This window comes from Panthera tigris, chromosome C1, assembly GCF_018350195.1.
Source record: "Panthera tigris isolate Pti1 chromosome C1, P.tigris_Pti1_mat1.1, whole genome shotgun sequence".
Classification (NCBI taxonomy): Eukaryota; Metazoa; Chordata; class Mammalia; order Carnivora; family Felidae; genus Panthera; species Panthera tigris.
In genome coordinates this window covers 191,312,124-191,333,274 of record NC_056667.1, presented here as the reverse complement: position 1 = coordinate 191,333,274, position 21,151 = coordinate 191,312,124, and the positions used below count along the sequence as shown (strand labels likewise).

General features: G+C 41.0%; 1 protein-coding gene across 7 annotated transcripts in view; it reads right to left on the bottom strand.

Moving 5' to 3' along the window:
• CREB1 (cAMP responsive element binding protein 1) overlaps positions 1–12,759 on the bottom strand; it is a 60,766-nt gene extending 48,007 nt beyond the window's left edge. For 2 of the 7 annotated variants that reach the window (XR_006220902.1, XM_042995180.1), the window contains exon 1: positions 12,560–12,741. The gene's annotated coding sequence lies outside the window, so the exon portion shown is untranslated. Of the gene's footprint in view, positions 1–12,559 lie in introns of all 7 variants that reach the window. The other 5 variants (XM_042995181.1, XM_042995182.1, XM_042995185.1 and 2 more) reach the window with 4 other exon arrangements.
• Positions 12,760–21,151: the final 8,392 nt, after the last annotated feature.

The window sequence follows — 21,151 nt, the reverse complement described above, 5'->3', positions numbered from 1 at the left end:
TGAGCCAAGGCTGACATTATAGTATGCTTTTAGAGAAATGAGTGAATCAGTGGCTGGGGTCAGATTCTGTACAGAAGCAAGGAGAGAAGACAAATGATAACAGAATAGTCACTCTAAAGCTATCAGCAATCTCCTACTAGGACAAAATGAGAATTGAGAATGATGTCTCTTTAAAGTTACTGGGTTTAGAATTTCTATATTGCAATGAATTTCACTTCTACTCTATATAGCAATATATCCTGAGAGAATTCACCACAAGTAACTAAATAAAACCAACAACATCTCCAATTTTCACAACTTACATTATATACGTTATACTTTTATTAGGGTATCAGACCTGAACACTTACATGCCAGGCACGGTCAAATCACTCGGGAAAAAGAAATACACAAATTTTTAAAAACACTTTCCTTTTGTGGAACTTACATTCTAGTGTGTGGGAGCAGGGAGAGAAGGTAAGTAAAATGTATAATAAATCAGATGGTGAGAGGTAGTGTATAAAAAATAAAGCTGAGAAGGAAGTTGCAGGGATTTCCAAGATTCTAAAAGCTGACCAGTGAAAACGTCATTAATAAAGCAGCATTTAATTCACTCAGATTAGCTAGACCCAGTATATCATGTATACATTAGTGGTAATTTTTTAAATCAAATTGTCTGAACTTGTCAGGAATTACCTTCTAAATAACTGTCATAGGAATCAATATTATGGGAATTACCTGAAACTGAAATTTGGTAATAAATGAGTTTTAATGAAAATTAATTAATTAATTAATTAATTCACGTACTTAGCACCTCTACAGAACTATACTGAATCAGGGACAGATTTCTGGCAGCACTATGTTCATATCTATGTGCCTCTGCCAACTTAAGCAAAGCTCAGCAAACAAGAAAGCAAGTTCATACTGTCACTTTTGCTGAAAAGTCATTACAAAAGGAATGAATGCTGCAGATTTTAGCTTGTTCTGCTTCCCAAAATATTTTGACCTTCAAGAAGTGCCCCAGTCCTTACAATCCTAAACATTCTATTCAGGTTCAACTTTATAAAAAATAAACCCATCTCCTCCACAATCTAGTTTACTTTTTAATTCCTTAAGTCTATGACCAATTTAATCCAGGATTTTGATTTATGAATAACGCGGCCATAACTAATGGAACATAAGATTACATGCTGTGATTTTTTTAAATGCAAATGACCTTAATTATAAATGAGAAAAAAACCTCACCCTTACCCTAACAAGTGGCTGATGCCTCCTAACCTCAAAGCCCAGGGATTTAAGGAAAGCACAACTCTAAAGTCTCCAGGGTAACCTCCTTGATGTGTAAAAGGTACATTTGGGCACATGATTTTAAAACTATATGATTATTTTGGGGCGCCTGGGTGGTTCAGTAGGTTGAGCGTCCCACTTCAGCTCAGGTCATGATCTTGTGGTTTGTGAGTTCCAGCCCCGCTTTGGGCTCTGTGCTAACAGCTTGGAGCCTGGAGCCCACTTCAGATTCTGTGTCTCCTTCTCTCTCTGCCCCTCCCAAGCTCATGCTCTGTCTCTCTCTCAATAATAAATGAACGTTAAAAAAAAAAAAAACCAAAAAACTATATGATTATTTTGTTGTCATAGTCAAATATATTACTAGAAATATTTTGCAGAAGTGTAAGTAGAAACATCTATGGCGATACTGAATACTCTCTACATGTTTTGTGCCTCTTATTTCGTTTTTAGGATATTATGACTATTTAAAAAGCATTCTAACACATTCTTAACAACTCCAGCATGTCTTGATTAATTCTCTAAAGTGTTATGATTAATTTACTAAAGAAAGTAATGAAATGTTCAGGTGCTACACAAGACTTCGGCTTTCCAACAGTCAATAACTATGCTGTACTGCCGTTTTTTCTATTTTTTTTCCCCCGTACATTTTTTGGGGATTGTTAACTTTGAAGTACTTGTCATGTCACTCTTTAATATGCTCAATCTAGTGGAATGGAGATGTATGCAATCAATACTGGAAATTTAGCAATGCTTCAGGTTTCTGATGCTAGTAGTAAATGGTCGTTTGGTATTAAAAATAGCATATCTTCACTAAAACCAGAGAGGAAAACAGCATATTCAAATGCTGTATGTGTATACATAATGCGTATATACGTATATATACACATTGTAGGTATTATATAGGTATATACGTACCTACACACATACCCCCCCCTCAACAGGTACCAACTTCAACTGTAAAATTTTATTAGAATAATCACACCCTAACAAAATGAAATTATACATTTTTTGAAAAAGAGTATGAATGGGAAATGTGACAAACTAAAATAAATTGGTGTCTTTATCAAGTTAAGTAAATTCTAACACAGTTTTCAGAAACAGTTTACTCTGTGCTCCTACCAAGGTCTTTCTTCCTTAATTGGGAGAATAAATCTGCCTCTAGTCCAGATATTAGAGGAAGGCAAGAAGTTGTACATGAAGTTAATTCTGTGTGATTTGAACTCAATGAATTTTAAACATTTTTAATACAAAAATAAAAGCCTAAAGATTGCTTATATATTTTTATAATGTCTTTTTATCAGTAGTAAATATCAGTATAACCCAACCACCACTACCGAAAAACGAAGGCAGCATACAGGAAAAGGAAATCTTTTCAATTTTATTTAATAAAATTAACTCCTTATTTATTGGACTCAACTCAGAGAAACTGCTTTAAAAAGTTAAATATTTATATTTTATTATTTATTGCAGTTTCATAATTACCACAGTATTTGGATGCTATTTTTAAAGTCATTTTTAAATGTGTAGCATGTGCTACAAGAAAGACACTGTTCTCAAAGTACTTACCACGGTGAATTAGAAAAATGTTACATGATTTATAGAAATGCACTGCACGATGACAGCCTTCCTAGGACTAATTCTATAGTACCTTTCAACAGAAAAGCTTTAGTGTTTTCTCAAACCAAAGTCATTATTTTTTAAGTATTGGCAAAATGTATTTGCCTCGCTTGCCTTCACGTAAGACTACTTATGGCTCTCAAACAAGCCTTCATGTATCTGGTCACCAAGAGACAAACAGTGTTGCTTAGCAAGGAAGCAACCATGACTGTGCATTATTTTAGATAACATTTTATCCCATTACTTCCCATTCTCCTTTCTTTCCCATGCAATACTGTTTACAGCTTTTTACACCTAAGCATTTCAAAGAAGTGAGCCTATATAAACTTCTACATATGAAGTTCCACTAAATGGATGTTTTGGAGCTGAATTTTTTTTAAAGGACTTAAGGATAAAAGGATTACACACCACCTACATGCAGTTACTTTTAGAAAAGCAATTTCTGTGTTGACTAAAGAGTGAAACTCTTAAAATTTTAAGTTGATTCATAAACTAGCTCAATGCTAAAACTGTAAGGACCCACAAAAGTTATGCTCTGAAGTTAAATATTTAAAGCCTACTACTTCATTTACTCAATAAAACCTGAGAGACTATGTGAAAATCACTACATTCAAATGGAAAATGAATATCCAAGTGTGTTTATAAAGTTAAACATTTATTATTTTGACAGCTCTGTTTTGAACTAAATTTTGAAATGCTATTCTTGGTGAATTATTTACAAATTAGACACGGAAGAGTGAAAATTCACTTTTCCTGAAGTGAGACGGCACATGTTACAGGAGAAGTCATAAGACAGGAATCCTGCTTTTAGTTCTGACTTCACAGATGGAGAACTAGACATGTTGAGAGATTTGCAAGGAATCTGCAAGACTGTGCAGGGCTGTACCACACAGCCTCCAATATTAGAAAATGTGAAGAATTCTTTGTATATTTGGCAATGGAACTGCATGAACAATTAAGCCACGTGCTAAGCATTTTTATTATGTTTTGCTCACTAGAAAAAGCCTGGCACCTAAGGGACCAAGGACATACTGGACTACACTGAAAAATTAGCCATGGTTGGGGCGCCTGGGTGGCTCAGTCATTTGGGTGGCTGACTGCAGCTTTGTGATTTCGAGCCCCACACTGGGCTCTCTGCTGTCAGCACGGAGCCTGCTTCGGATCCTCTGTCCACCCCTGCCGGCTCACGTGCTCATGCTCTCTCTCTCAAAAACTTAAAAAAATAATAATAAACATTAGCCATGGTTAAGCTACAAAGCTGATAAATTACAAACAGACAACAGCAAAGTTTTACTTAAAGATTCACTTCAATTTTATGTATCTTTATTTTTACTCCTAAAAGAATCAACATGAAGTCCAATCTTTCAGGTAGATGTATTATTTTAAGTTTATTTATTTATTTTGAGAGACACAGCATGAGTGAGGGGACAGGAGAGAGGGAGAAAGAGGGAGAAAGAGGGAGAAAGAGGGAGAAAGAGGGAGAGGGAGGGAGGGAGAAAGAGGGAGAGGGAGGGAGGGAGAAAGAGGGAGAGGGAGGGAGGGAGAGGGAGGGAGGGAGAGAGATAGAGAGAGAGATAGAGAGAGAGAGAGAGAGAGATAGAGAGAGAGAGAGAGAGAGAGAGAGAGAGAGAGAGAGAGAGAATCCCAAGCAGGGCTCAAGGGGCTTGAACTCATGAACCGCAAGATCATGACCTAAGCCAAAACCAAGAGTCAGACGCTCAACCGACTGAGCCACCCAGGAGCCCCTTTTTATAAAGCTTACTTATTTTATTTTACTTATTTTTTACTGACCTGGTAGTGATTTCTGGTAAGGTCGTTTTGATTTATACAATCTTATGCCATTTCTCAAGTCTCAGAGGCAAAAAGTATTAGTAAGGCATCAGAGGTTAATGAAAACTCAAAGTGGAAAAACTTTTTAAGCTATGGGAAAATGAGCATAATTTCCTTGGCTTTAAAAAAATAAATCTTTAACTTCAGTAAGTTTTAATTATCTAAAGCATGTATGTCTGCTTCCTTTAATCTGTGCAAATCTACAGGAACTGTTTTTAATCCTGCCTTTCAAAGCTGTGACCATCCCAAGAGGGAATCATTCATTAAACAAATACGTTTTCTGTGCCTATTACATAAGAAGTGTTCCACCAAAAACTATGGGGACTACAGTTTAAAACAGACAAGAAACTTTCTCTCAAAGCGCTTACAAGCTAATAACAGATAAAATATGTGTTATATACAAAAGGGCTAGGCAATTATAAACTAATCGTTATGACCAGTTTGCCTATAAATTCCCTCCAAAAAATATTTAATAACAATGATTTAAAACCATAAACTTCCAGTTTGAAATGACAGAAATACAACAAATTATGGAAAAAAACAAATCATGTCTTTCTACTGATGTAGATCTAATTAGTAAGATAATGAAACCAGTATATTTTTTTAATACCTTGGCTAGAATATTTCCTCCAAGTGAACTTTTATATACCTATTTATACAACTACTATATAGTACTATCATTTAAAAACAAAAATTCTAGATCATTAATAAAGCTAGAAACGTGAAAACTTTCATCACAAAAAGACAATGCTACAAAAAAGTGATGAAGCCTATGCTTTACTGTTATTTCTTGCTCAGAGAAAAGGCTCTTCCAGCAAATAAATCATTTAAGTTCTCCAGAGCTCAGTTTAGTCATCTGCAAAAAATGAAGGAGTTACTCCCTCCCTTAATGGTAAAAGTTTGTTAAGCGTGAATTCCCCCAATATGGTAGAGTATTATGAGTAATACACTATACTCATACAAGCATCATAATAAATTCTTCATTAGAAATAATTCTCAAATATAGTGCTTCAAATTAAAATGTTTCATTCAAAGTTGTTATTTCTTGATTTATACCTCATTCTACTTCCATGTCTTCATTTTGGTTGTCCTTACCACTGCCTAGAACACATTGCCTTTCAATGCTACCTATCCAAGTTCTTCAGTATTCAGTTTAAATTCTGTCTTTCTCCTAAAACTTTTCCTCACCAAACTCTTTCTCTTCTAAACTGTATAGCCCTTCAAGACAGTAGTGAAAAATTGATATTCCGTCATGTATAAATCCTTCTTTCTTACATGATTTTTGTCATTTCTACTATACTGTAGGTTCCTGAAGGTTCTCCAGCTTTACTGTTTACAGCAACTAGCATGACGCTTCATTTAACATCTACAAAAATACTTAACTGAATAAATCTTCCTATGATTATTTCACTCACTTTAAAGTCAATGGTCAATAAATGTTCACTGAATAAATGACTAGGCTGATAAACGACAGTAAGTAAAACCAAAGCATCATTATTATTCGTCACAGCAAACAAAGCTGCTACTGATAACTTTTAAAGAAATGATACCCCTTTAAGAATACAAATAGTTCGGAACAAGCAATAATTTTCACTTCAGTGATATTTCTGAGTCTCCTATTGCCAACCATCTACACAAATAGGGATAATGACCCTCAGAAATAATGGTTACTCAGCTTTGGCTGAATTACAAACATTTTTAGTTACATTTATATGGTCATAAAATCATAACCAGAAACTCACACAGATAACCAGCTCATTAGATATACTCTTAAAGTTGAAGAAAGCAATCTCAGTTTCAGAGAAGATTCACTAACCTTTCGGAAAGAAATTTCCTATTACCATTGGTGTAAGTCAACTTTCAGACCTACCCTCTACTCCTACACCAACATCATTATCAATTTTAACTTCCTACTGGATTCTCTCTTCTACAACAAAAGGTCAGTCTTTACTTCTCCCCTTGAGGCAAGAAACTCACCAATGATCCCTCAGACCTTTTACTCTCCCAATCTTGCTCTTTGTTAGATTATTCAGAGATCCTAGATTAATCCAACAACAGAAAGAAAACTGATAAATGCTTTTCATCTTTGTTCAGACAGCCCATCACATTCGTGGTAAACTCCTTTTTTACTTTTACCCCAGCATAAGAAAAAGCAACTCAGACATTTAAAAGTTTACCAAGAAGTACTACTTTTTTTAAATTGAAATTCATGAGCTAGCCCCAAGAACTGATTAAATACATATTGAAGGTAATTTTTCATCACTGGAGATGTAAAATACTGTCTTCTACTTATCTATAGGAATACATACCAGAATATGAATGACTAACCTTTTTCCCCCTCTTCTTTCTGATAAACTAGAAAACAGGTGAGTAAAACTCTAGGTAAAATATAACATAACTTATCTTTATGAGGCCACATCTGGCAGAGCTAAGAATGCAAAACAAAACAAAGAGGAGTATGTATACGTTAAGGGGGGAGAAGCATTCTGAATGTGAAGAAAATCCAATGGCTACTCTTTATCCAAGTTACAAACATGTCTCAAAACCTACATTTACAGATATTATGGTACAGAATAAGACTGAAACCATCTTTTCTTCTTACGGATTCAGAAAGTTGACCAGGGTTCACCTCTTAAACCATGACACGTAAAACTGGCAGCAGAAAACAGTCATTTTCACATTATCAGTTTGTCCATTTAGTTCATGATCTTTACTTCTACCACAAAAGGCAATTTACTGATTTCAGCATACTGTGAGAAATCATTTAATTCCCTGTCGCCCACAGATGTGTTCCAGAAGGAAAATTTTCTGCCTTTGCAGATTTCACTAATCTACCTCCAACTCCCCAAACCTGTAAAGATTAGTGTTTTTACTAACTGAGCAGGTAAAAACAGAAAATATTAGTACTTAACATGAAATACTAGTAAATCCTCAAAATAATAGTAAGGCAATATTCTTACACTAAGAACTTCAGCTCAAGTAACTGGCAATGTGAGCAAACAAAAAATGAGATACACCACAACAGCTTCATTTAATGACTTGTTTTTTGAAAGATAAGGGCCTTAAGTGTGTCCCTGCTACAGGATTATTAGTTATCATTTTCTTTCTAAGTTTAATCAACTTAAAATACTTACAGCATGTGTATTTTAAAGATAAATACACTAACAGCATGTAAAACGTACCAAATAGTTAAATGCTACCTAGAAGAGCCAAAAAAAAGAAAAAGAGAGGTACTGAAACCTGTTTTGTGTTCTAGCTGAAATGAGTATTACTTGGTCCAACTGGATGACCAAGGACTTACACACACACACACACACACACACACACACACACACACACACACACCATGTAAGCAGTAAAGTCTAAGTAGACAAGCATATAGACAAGCATTCTTTCTATTTATATATTAGCTATATTTATTGCTACTTAATTAGGTATAAAATATAAAACTCACTGATAATTACACTAAGAAATACTAGAAAATCATCAAAGAAAAAATTAATGTGAAAACAAAATGCCACAGGGACAAAGCTAGTACTCCGATCAGCATTAGGAGGTAGTAATATCGCATGAGAACAGTCTGCTTAAGTGGGAAAAAAAAAAGTACTTGAGTTGTTCTTTCTCATTTAGAGAAAAAACTATAGACACTTTTTTGGTGCAATAATAGAAGTAGTCTGTTCAGGGTGTAAGAATCTCAACAAAAGAGTTACATTCAGACTAAACTCATTTTGTGAGTTAACTCTTACCCACCTTACTTGCCTTTTCATGCACATCTGGATCACTTCACTAAAACTTTTAAAAACTGGAGCTAAAAAGGTAGTAAGACAGTTCAAATAACCACTTCCTGTCAGAAACTGGTATTTCTTATTCAAAAGAAATGTCTTTCATTTAAAAAAATAAAGGCATAATGACAGATTCCCTTAGTTTAAAAGGTCATACAAGACCCAAAAATAAAACCAGTTCACTAACCAGTTAATAAACACAGGCACATCCATACGATGAACTGTCTCATTAAAAAAAAAAAAAAAAAAAAATGAAGCCCTTAATATACTGAAATAAAACAATTACTCAGCTGTATTAGGTGAAAGAAAGCAAGATACAGGATAGTGTATTTAGTATATAATACCATTTGTAAAAAGAAAAACAATGTGCAACACAGGGCGGGGAGTACATACAATATTTGCCTTTACATGGATAGAATTAGCTACAAGGACAAATTGGTAACACTTGAGCAATGGGGATGAGAGTGAGGGTGTATCACATGACCACCTGCTGTATTACATTTTATGGTGAATCATGGACTATCTGAATGAATTACTAAAAAAATTAAATTGAAAATATAAATACATACATTCTGCCTTATTAGTCGTCACGTCCCCCAAAGTTTCCTGAGGATCGAGATAAAACAGTGTAATCCATCTCTGGAGTCTCTGTAGCTTTCGGCCCAGTGGACTAAACATACTACTACTACCACTACTGAATAATTTGTAATATTTTAGGCAATATTTGATGAGCACTTGTGAAGTGCCTGATATTTAATATGTATTAACTTATATAATATCTCCATTTCTATGAGGTAGATAGAGTAGATTTATGACGAAGGAAACTGAGGAATGAAGAAATCTGAAGGTCCCATAGCTAGGAAGTTAAAATAAAGCTTAAAAATGAATAGCTATCATTAATTGAGTCCCTAAGGAGGTACTTTATAATTATCTCACAGCCCTATAAATTGGGCGGTATTCTAATTTAACAGGTAAGGAAACTAAGGTTGAGAAAGATTAAGGCACTTCCGTAGGTCACAAAATTTCCTGAGGGTGGGCACATGACAGCAGTGGCAACAGCAGGAATGAAACCCAGGCCTGTGAGTCCAAACCCCGTGCTCTTTCCACTAACTACATTGTCACAGTAAATGCTAACCAAATATTTGAATTACCACGAACTATTGCCTCAAGTGATTCTGTAGCAGAGATGAGTTCACACAGGACTAAGAAAAAAGAAATCCTTGCATTTTTTTCCATTTGCTGTTCTTAAATTCAGATTTGAGCTCCGCAGCCATCAGGAAAGTGACACTGTACATCCAGGAATACACGTTCGTAAGACTCTGCCACAGGCTGCTGTAAACAAGTCTTTATAACCGTCTCTACAAGTTACTTTATGGAGTAAGTGAAATTATAAATTTTAGTGATACATTGTAAGCATTAAGATACAATTTTCTGTACTGTGGAAAAACAGGAAAAGATTTTTTAAATGAGGTGAAGTAGGGAATACATTCTTGGCTTTACTATGACCATATGATATCCAAAAAACAAAACCCAATGTCTTAGGATGAGAGCTAACGTAAAGCTACTTCTCTACAAAAATGAAAAATGCTGTTAATTAGATACAATCAAGAAAATGAATGTCAAAAAGCAGGAAAAGGAAGGTACCATTTTATGGATTGGGTTTCTAAGTTTCCTTAGGCTCTCAGGTGAGAAAAAAAAAAGTCATTCAAAAAGGGGTAACACCGGTTTTAAGTGTCCTTTTAACATTTTTCAGTCTGTCTCAGTCAAAGATTCATTTGCTTTCTGAATACATGTGTCCAATAAAAAAAAAAAGGCGCAAGCATATTTAACTGTAATTTCTACTGACCTGGGAAGTGACATAAGTATAACTTATGGTCATGCTCCAAGTGAACATTCAAATATTAATGAATATAAAAGTTTGAAAAGTTCCACTTGGAATTGCTAAGAATTGCAGACTATCAATCTGTAAATAAAACAAAACGTAAAAGATCTTCTGGATACGAGAGGAAAAAAAATCCATCAGGACACTTTTTTTTTTTTTTTTAATTCACAAAGAGTCATTGTCACACATTCTCAGTAAGGGACAAATAGTCTACTCAACTGATGCTGGCTTGCAGAAAATCTTCAGGACACACAGCAAACTATCACATCATCAATACTATAATTTCTTCAGTGTTTGGAAGTAAGATCATCTTCCCAATCCTTATGTAAACTCTTTACTGCATCTTAATGAAGTTTCCCAGCAATGATAAATTTCTAAGGTTTGTTTTTTTTTTTTTTAAGACTTGCACTAGGATAAAGTAGGTTTTGGAAAAGTGACTTGGATACAGAAAAAAATCAAAAGACAGTGCTTCTATTACCAATCAGTATTTATTCTGAACAAGAAACCTTGTAGTATCCATCACAATGCTATCACACTATGACAGTAAGTATTTTCAAAACAAATAACGTGTTCATTTTTTGTATCACCTAAAATAACCGTTTGGGCTTTACTTTTAAATCAGGAAATGAGCCGTGAGTGCAAAAAGATTTCAAGAGCTGGCAACCGAAGTTATCTTTTAAACCAAACCTTTAAAGGCAGAACTGATGCAAACGAAGTCTAGGATGAAATTCCAACTTCTTAGGAAGGTATGACAAACTTAAATAGGTCATATTCCAGGTCCCTTAAAAACTGTCTTTTAATCTTTAACGTGTCAACGACTTTTCTGCGGTTCTTTTTACCAACAGGCAAAGAAAAAACAAGCCTTGTGGCTTCAACTATTGTCCGTCTCCTGCAAGGGTTACTTACTGCATGGGAAGCAAACACTGGACACTTCTAAATGCTTATTTTTAGATTTAGTATTAATCTCTTACTTAAGTTTAGACAGAGACATGTGGGAAGCTTGGTTGGGGGTGGGAGATCCGGAGGACCAAAACTCGGTTGGCATTGTTGGCCCCCAAAATATAAAAAATTGATGTAAAACAAAAGTGAATCGCCTAATATTCGTTTCAACGAAGTGCTTCAGAATGATAGATCTCAAGTGATTATTACCTTTTTGAAAAGGGTTAAAACCGAAACTGTTTTCAAACAGCAGCTTCCCTTTTACAGGATCCCAACAGTTTTTTAAAAAGTTTTACAAATATGTTTTTCTTAGCCCCCCCCTTCCTCCCCGAAAGAATGCATTTCCATGACTACTGCCTAATAAAAAAAAAAAAAAAAAAAAAAGAGCGAGGGAAAAGAGTCAAAAATTATATTAAAAAGCACGGCTCTCACCATCTCAACTAAGCAGAAAAGAACAGAAAACAGTATGTCCCCAATGGGGTGGGAGCGGGGGAAAAGGGCATGAATAAAATACAGAACGAGAGGAAACCTTTGGTTTCGAACTTTATTGCACAAAGAGTGGAGAGAAGAGTAGGTCAGACGTTGCAGCGCTTCCCCTCGCGAAGCGGGCATGGCAGACACCGAGGCTACCGGGAAGGCAGGCACCTTCACCTCCTCTGCCCTCAACTGTCGCCTTCTTCCTCCTCCACCCCCCGCGGGCACCCCGGCGGCGCTGCCCCGGCGGACGGCCGGGCCAGATCGGGCCGGGCCGGGGGCGAGGCGGGCGGCGGGGGCCGGGCGAGCGGCCGGGCGGCGCGGGGGGCAGCGGCGGGCCGGGCCGGGCGGGCGGCGGGCGGCCTCCCCCGGGGCGGCTCCGGGCTCCCGGCTCCCGGCTCCGCGCCCGGCCCGGCCCGGCGGCGGCGGCGGGAACGCGGGCGCCAGCTCGCCGCGGCCGGCCGCCCGCACACACCCCCGGCCGCCGGCTCCCACCCCGCCCGCCGCCCGCCGCCCCCCGCCATGAGCGCCGCCGCTGGCTGCAGGCAGAGTCGCTGCCGCCCCGGCCGCCGCTGGCTCCAGTCCGCCGCCATTATTCTTTGTTCGCTGCGAGCGGCGGCGATGTTGTGGGGCTCGGGCGGAGGCTCCATCTTTACCGCGGCCCCTCCTGCGAGGGGAAGGCCCCGAGCGCGGGTGTCCGGCGCCTCCCCGTCCCCCCTCCGTCCCCCCGGCTCTCTCCGGCTCCTGCCTCCTCCTCCTGCTCCTCTTACCGGTGGTACAAGCTCCTCCGTCACTGCTTTCGTTCGCGGCCCGGATCTCGCTGGAGTTTTATTCTCTCCCCCACGTAACACACCGCGTCAAACTACACCTCCGCCGCGTCACTCACCAACACTCCGCTTCTCCCAGCCGCCCGGGCCACAGGCAGCAGCAGCCGCCGCCGACTGAGGAGCCGCAGCCAGGGAGCCAGCCAGCGCCGCCCAGTGCCGAGTGCGCAGCGGCCGCGCACGGAAACAGCCGAGCTCGGCCCGGAGGAGCTCGAGCGGCCCCGCCCCCCGCGCTGGAGGCGGAACTCGCCGAAGGCCTTCGGGCTCCTTCGGCCAAGGCGAAGGCGTTCCGCGGGGAGTGGGGAGGAGGCGGCGAAGGTGGGAAGGGACGGGCGGAGGGAGGAGTGGTCTGAGTCCCGCCGCGCCGTTTTGGCGGATAAAAACCCGGCGGCGGAAATTTGCCGGAGGAAGGTGTGTGTGAATGTGGCCCCGCGGGGAATTCCCTAGGGGTGTCGACGGCTGGGTGGAAACCCCCGCGCGGGCCAGCCCCTGCGGCGGTAAGCGGCGGGCTCTAAGGCGGCTGCGGCGGGCCGGCCTGGGCCCTGGGCCCTGGACCCTAGCCCCTAGTCCCTAAACGCCGTCGACCCCGGGAACTTCCGAACGCTGCGGGGACGTGGCCGACGCGCCGCGGGGTCTGGAACGCGGCTCGGTGCCGGAGTAGGGCGAGCCGGGAGGAAGGGCGGCGGAGGCGCTGCAAACGCCGCCAAGCCTGGTGCCCGGCGGCCGGGCCGGGTGCTGGGACCCGGGGTCGCTGCGCTGCCCCGGCGTTGTGGTAGCCCGGTGGGAGGGGTTTGCCCGGCCGGCGGCCTCTCCTCTGCGTGAGTGAGCGGAGAAACCTGGAGGCCGCCCGCCCTGCTCTTCGGTCTCCGGGGGGTAGCGGGGGCGGGGGGGGGGGGCGGGTAGGGGGTTGTAGCTGGGGCTCCAGGGACTTGTGGCACCTCGCAGGGTGCAACCGGGCAGCCAGGCCCGGGAATGATCTGTTCGGTCCTCGGGGGCCTCCGAGCAATCACCTGTCCAGACCGAGGTTGCTCTTGGACACTCCGAAATATGACCTCCCTCCCCCCACCTGCCCGCTTTTTTTTTTTTTTTTTTGGCACCTTCCTGGCCGCCGTCTTTTCATAGCCGTTTTCCACCTCAGTGGTTTACACCCATTGTGCCCTTTTCTTCACCACCCCACTCCCACTCTAAACCCGACAGTGTGACTAACGTTCCCTCGACTACCGAAACTGCTATCTCAGAGGTCGCTCAAGGCCACGCTTCTGACTCTTTATTCTTTTTACTGAACTCTGCGGTCCTCTCCTAGGGCTCATGTCTATTATAATTCTCCTGTCCTCTATCTTTCGGAAGCTGAACGAGAGGGTTCAAATCTGAGCCCCACCCCTTACTGGCTTCCTGTTACAAAAAAGAGTTGCTCTTCCCAGTACTCTAGATCCCCTTCTGCTTTCTCGGGGACTTTGGGCTGAAGAGGGGTCCCCTTTCCTTCTGTTATTTTCAACCCTTCTTTCACTGCTGGCTTTTCTATCACTTGAACATGCTTAACTCTCTCATTTATTTAAAATGTTTCTCTCCTTCACTTCAATCTTTCTCCAGCCATGACTGCAGCTGTCTCTTCCCCAGGGGACATTCTCACGTGTTCCATTCCTCAGCCCTTTCCAGTCTAGGTTCTGTTCCTACCACTCACCTGAAGCAGCTCTGAATTGTCACACGCAAGCTTCCGTCCCCTCATCTTACAAGACCTCATTCTAGTTTTTGACACTATTGACCACACCCCTCATTTAAATATGCTCTTCCTTCTGCTCTTATAGCAAAGTTTTCTTCTTATTTTTCTGATTGTTCTTTGACAACCAGCTTCTCCGTTATCCAGATACTGGAATCCTGCTGAGCTGAGCCCTAATGTGTACTCTGTCGGTGGTCTCATCCGCATCCAGTAGCTTCAGGTACCCTCTGCCAAAGACTGTCCAGCCCATAACTCAAGCCTAGATCTTGCTCTTGGACCCTGGATTCATATTCCTAACTGACCTTGCTACACTTCCGTTTGGATGACTGCGCCATGTCAAACTCAACCTGTATATCATATTCCCTCCAAAATCCTCTTCCCAAAGCCCTTGGATTAGTAAAGGGATCTACTCAGTTCAAGCCAGAAACTTAAGATACTTCTGACACACATCAGAACCCCCTAAACTTGTCTGCCTTAGAAAATTGGATTTGTGGCCTCTCTCCTTTCCTGTAGCCACTTTTCATTCTCTAGTATAAACAATCTTCATTCTTTGAAGTTCCTGCAATAACTACCATCTAGGTCCTACAGAACTGTTTCTGGGGTATTCCAATCCATTTGCCATACCGTAGCCATAGTAATATTTTTAAAAATATAAATCTGATCTAGTCACTACTCTGCTTGAATTCCTTTAATAGTTTCCCTTTGCTTACTGAACACAGTCTAAGCTCCTTATCATGAACACCAGACCCTCCACCATCTGGGCTTCTCATTCTCCCCAGCTCCCCCAGCTGTCTCCCTAGCTCTCAGCACTCCAGCCATATTATTCTTTTCATTTTTTTCTAGGCTGTTCCCTCTCTCTCTCTCTCTCTCTTTTTTTTTCCCTACTGTAGGCTCTCATTTCAAGGTATACGGTTGTTTTTCCCTACCCTCTGGAATTCTTTTTACTACCCACTCCCCCTACCAAACGGTAACTTCTCACTTTCTTTTCTGACTCACCATACATACTTATTTGTTTAATGTCCATGTAAGGTAGGCATTATGTCTGTCTTGTTTACCACCGGCTTTTTCCCTCCCTTCCCACTCCTAGCACCAGCGCCATTTCTAGAATGTAGCAGTGCTTGTTAAATACTTATTGAATAAATAGTGAATATGAGTGGTCCTGGGCAAAGTTTTTTTTTTTAATATTTTGGTGTTCAGATCCTTGCTCAGCCACTTACTAGCTATGTGACATTGGGCAATTAATTGTTCATTCTTGTGCCTCAGTTTTCCCATCTGTAAAATAAAGACGATCATAACACCTACATCCTAGTGTTGTGGTAATTAAATGAGACCATTGCCGGGAATGTGCGCTTGGACCAATGTTTGGCAGGTAGCAAGCATTGATTAAAATGTTGCCTATTAGTAGCTTTTCCTTGCAGATCTCAGCCTTGTGTCAAATACATTTTCAAAATTGAGCTCTTCTTGCTCTTTTTACCCCGTACGTAACGCCAAATTCTTGGAATTATTGCCTCATGGCCTATTTTTATCACCCAGCAAAATGGTCATTTTTTATAATTTGTAGAAATTTCCGCATATTCTTCCTGTCTGGTCACACTGACCTTCATGTAGGCTCTCTCTCTTCATATCGTACTTTGCTAACTTCGTAGGTGCCTTCTGACTGAAGGCCCACTTCCCTTCCTCGCCTGTGCCCTGCCTTCAGACCCACAGGCCTCAAACCGTGTATTCTTGAGTTCTGCTCTCTTGGCCTCTGTACTCACCTAACTTTGTACATTCAGTCCTCCATTCATCCAAGTGCAAGTTATATTTACTAAACTAAATCTGGATCCACTCCAGATTTGAAATCGAGTCTCGCAATTTAATCTGTTCTTCCCTACCATCTCCATGAACCATAAAAAATGAACTAGGAATGTCAAACTTTCAGCATCCATTTTCTGTCTCTGGGACTTAGAAGCTACCCGTATTTTCGACTCAGTTGTACCCCTGGAAAGTATCTATATTGGGGAAAGTAGAGAAGAGCACATAGATATAACTTGACTTAATGTAATATAGATAAGACATAGAAGTGCCCTCATAGAGATCCAGAAAAGGGGAAGGTCTCATGAGATGATTATAAAAGTCTTCAAGGAGAAAGTTATATCTGAGAGCTTTTCTCTAACCACGGCTTCCTTTTCCTGTTATTTTTCTCTATTATTTATACTGTTGAACCTAATTTTCACTTTCACTACAAACTCAAGTTCAACGAACCCTGCCTATTCTAATTCAACACCTCTCATGACTTAATTTGCTTTCCTACATAACTCCAAGGCCATGGTGATCCATTGCATTTATTCTAAAAGTATCTGTTAAATACCTGCTTTGTGCCATGTTTAGAAACCGGGGCTATAGTACTGAACAAAACATTGCTTCTGTCTCAAAGGTACTAAAATTTTCATCCTCTCGTCTTTCGGACATTTCTTTTTGTCCACTCCTTTGTGCTCCCAGCCAGTCTCATGGTTGCAAATACTAGGTCTATGCTACAACTTTCAAAATTATACCTTCCCTCCAAATCACTCCCCCAAACTCCAGGCTCATCTAAACAAGTACTTACTCACACCTCCACTTGGTTGTTGACTTAGCCTGGGTACCCCCAGAAAGCAGACCTGAGGCATAAGCTCTGTGCTATTATTTTATTTGGGAATATAATTCCTGGGAAAAGAGTAGGGAAAAAAAGTGTGTCAGGGGAATTGGTCAAGATTCTGTCAACGCAATGATAATGCTACCGTCCTTCCCAAAACACAGATACTTCCATTTTGTATGGGCCCGAACGTGAAACAAAGCACTGTCAGGTGGTTACGGCCTGAAGTGTGTTGGCCATGGCAATGGGGACAGAAAAAGGCCAAAGGCTCCACAGGCAAGGAGACCAAAGGGATCTGAGATGCTATAGACATCTAACAGACACCTCAAACTCAATGTATCCAAATCTGAACTGATTTTCCCCCTCACATCTATATCTGACAGCCTTTCCTATCCTTGTAGCCAAGATTAAAAATCTTGGCAAGATTCTTAGTGCTTTCCTTTCTCTCATACCCCACATCTATTCCTTCAGGAAAATTTATTGTCTGTCCCTTCAAAATGCATCCCAAACCTGCCTGCTTACTACCTCCTCTGCAAGTGAGCCTAGTCTACAAGAGCCTCATCTCTTGTCTGGATGACTGCAATCACTTCTAGAGAAGTTCCCTTCTTACCTTGCCATACACCAGCCACACTGCTGCCTTAGCGCCTTGGGGCTGTTCCAGTGCGTAAAATGTTCTTTTTCCAAATATGGAGAGAGCTCACTCCCTCACTTCCTTCAAGTCTGCTGACATGTCACTTTCTCACTAAAGCCATGATCGATCGATCGATCATCTATCTATTTTTTGCCTTTATTCATGAGGTTTTACATAGAGTTACTTCCTCATGCTGGATGGAAAATTACTGGAGCAAAGATAATGAAGCATTCCCAAGTCCTTGGCTGTCAAGTTGCTATTTAGAAGGGCGAAAGCAATTTACACTCCTTTGTATGTCCCACCTCAGTCCACCTTTACTCCAATTGTTTATTTATGGGCGAAAGAGGGTACCTCATTTTGGGGTGTTTTTTTTTCCGACCATACTGTTTAAAATTGCAAATTGACACCCACCTCAACCACTCCCCATTCCCACCCCACTTTTCTGGAATCCCCATGCCCTGTTAATACTTTTTTTCTGTGGCACTTATTGCCTTCAAGTACACTATTTTACTACTTTTCATGTTTATTGTTGACTGACTCCCCTGCTAAAATACAAGTTTTCAGAAGCAGCATCTTTGTTTTGTTCGCCGATGTATCTCAAATACTGGAACCCTGCCCTGACATATAATTAGGTGCTCAATATATATTTGTTGAATGAATTTCCAACTTGCCTGTTGTTGGTATTAGATGGCTCATACTCTTCAGATTTATTTTCTTGGTTGCTTTTGCACTTAAATGAGGAGGTATATAAAAGGTTTTCTTATTTGGTAATTTTCTCATGATCTTAATGTAATAGGTATCAACAAATATTTCTAGTTCAAGAAGCAATTGGAATCATTAATATCCCTCTTTATAACAGCAAAAAGAAAAAAATTGAACGGCCCAAATATCTCCAATACCAAAAAATAGTTAATTATTTAATTCATTTTTTTGTCCCTTAAATGTATATGTACCTCTTTTTTTTTCTTTCTTTCTTTTTTTTTTTTTTTTAGAGAGAGAGAGGGCGCAACTGAGCAAGGGGCAGAAAGAGAGAGAGAGAGAGAGAGAGAGACATCTGAGGAGAGGCACAGGGAGGGGGAGGGAGGGAGGGAGAGAGAGAGAGAGAGAAGCGGGGCTCACCCGAAGCGGGCTCATGTTTTACACAAAGCAGGGTTCATGTTCACCTGAAGTGGGACTTGAAGTGGGAGAGGTTCCTTGCCCAGTCAATGCAGGCTTATGATCTACTGAGTTCTTCCCCTGCAGTGTAGAGGGATGCTTGAGGCTCTTCATAGTTGGAGAGTCAGTGCAAGTTATCAATGCTCACGAAGTCATCTTGTGATTTTCATCATACTTTCCAGATAGTTTTCCAACAAAAAAGAGGAAGTACTGAACTGTTACAACTATTCCTGGTCTGTTTACCAGTTATAGTTCTCCATGTAAATTAATACATTGCTTCTTAAAATTAATCTTTTTAAAAAAAAAATTGAATGTTTATATATTTTTGAGGGCGGGGAGGGGCAGAGAGAGAATCCGAAGCAGGCTCCAGGCTCTGAGCTGTCAGCACAAAGCCCGACGCGGGGTTCACACTCATGAGTGGTGAGATCATGACCTGAGCCAAAGTTGGACATGTAACTGACTGAGGTGCCCCTATAATTAATCTTAAAGAACAACAACAACAACAACAACAACAACAACAAAACAACTCGTAACTTCACTTCCTCCTCCAGCTACTGTTGCACTTTTTTCTTTCCTTTTCTCTTTTTTTCCTCTCTCTCTACCGTAAATACCCTTGAAAGGGTTCTATGTTCACTGTCCCAGTTTCCTTTCTCTTATTTTCTGTTAAATCCACTCCAACTAGCTCTTGCCCCCCCAGCATTCCACCCGACTGCTCTCCATGTTACTTAATCCAGTGACCTGTTTTTAAGTCTTGGTCTCGCTTGACCTGTCAGCAGCCTTCAACACAGGTGATCCCTCTCCCCCCTCCCTGTAACACTTTCTTCACTTGGCTTCCAGGACACTATGTTCTTCTGGTTTTTGTCCTACACTACTGGCCACTGTTCTCAGTTTCCTTTGCTCACTGACCTCTTAGTGTTGGAATGCCTCAGGACTCTGTCCTTGAACTTCTTTTGTTCTTGTACTCTCTCCCTTGGTGATCTCCTTCAATCTTACTGCATTAGATACAAGTAAGTTCACAACTCCCTAGTTTCAGACCCAGACTTGTATAACCAAGTACCTCAGCATCTCTACTTGGATGTTCGATGGACCTCTCCATTCTGTTATATCAAAACTGAACTCCAGATCTCCTCTCCCCTCAAAAACCTCTCCCTACAACCTTCTCCATCTCAGTTAACGGCAACACCATCATTCCTATCGCAGAGGCTGACTCAGCATCTTTTACACCCCGTGTCCAAATCCTGTCATTAAATCCTGTTACCCTTTCTTCAACATATATGGGCCCTCTTCCCATCTTCTTTGATGACACCACTGTCAGCTTTGACTATGATTTTGTATCAGTCACCCTTAATTTCATTCGATTCTCAACATAGCAGCCAGAGCCATCCTTTTAAAACGTAAAGCAGACCATGCCATCACTGTCCAAAATTCTCCCACAGGTCCGTATCTCACTCAGAGTGGAAGCCATGATTCTTACAATTAGCCTACAAGCCCCATTACCTCCCTGCCCTCGCTCTCTGATATTCTTCCCCTTACTTTTCTGTTTGGTCATGTTGGCCACCTTGCCGTTCCTCAAATATCTCGGATACACTCTCTCCTCAGGGACTGTGCAATTGCTTGGAATGCTCCTTCCAGACATTTCCACATCTTTCTTATCTCCTCAGATCTTTGCTCACATGTCCCCATTTCTGTGAGACCTTCCCTTACAACCCTGATAAAAATTGTTTACCCTACACCCCGCCTCTCTTCTTTTGCCGTCCTTATCTCCCTTTGCCACTTAATTTTTCTCCATGGCACCTACCACTTTCTGGTGTGCTATCTACTTAATTCACTGTGTTTATTGTCCATCTAACCCCTCTGCGGCAGGGGCTTTTGTCTCTTTTTTCACTGCTGTGTCCTTAACGTCTAGAACGGTGTCTTATATACAGCTGGTGTTCAAATATTTGAGTGCTGTTGAAATTCAGGATCTAATATTAATCTCCTGGCGTTGGTTGGCAAAACAGATCCCCTTCGGCCTGATCACCTCTGGGTGCGTCTAAAGATAATTGAGTTTCCGTATTGCAGCCTGAATCATGATGGTTCCCCCAAGGTACTGCCTTCTTGTGGGGCTTGATTTCAGCACGGCCACCCTCTCTGCCATCTCTGTCTTGGTTCTATATAACCTGAAAGAGATGAGGACCTCTTTGAAGCTTTCTGATTTTTCATGTCCCAGAGTCAGAACGGGGGATCTGGCCAGCAAGATTCTGGTTACTTTTAATTTCTATTTTGAGGACTGAATGGTAAGCTTCCAGTACTGCTGCATTCTCAGCTTCCTGTGACTGAACGCAATACCATGTAAACAAAGTCAATGGCCTCTTCTCCTCCTAGAAATTGCCAGAGGGCCGGTGGTTGGCATTTGAGGTCAGTAGTGGTAACAAGTGAAGA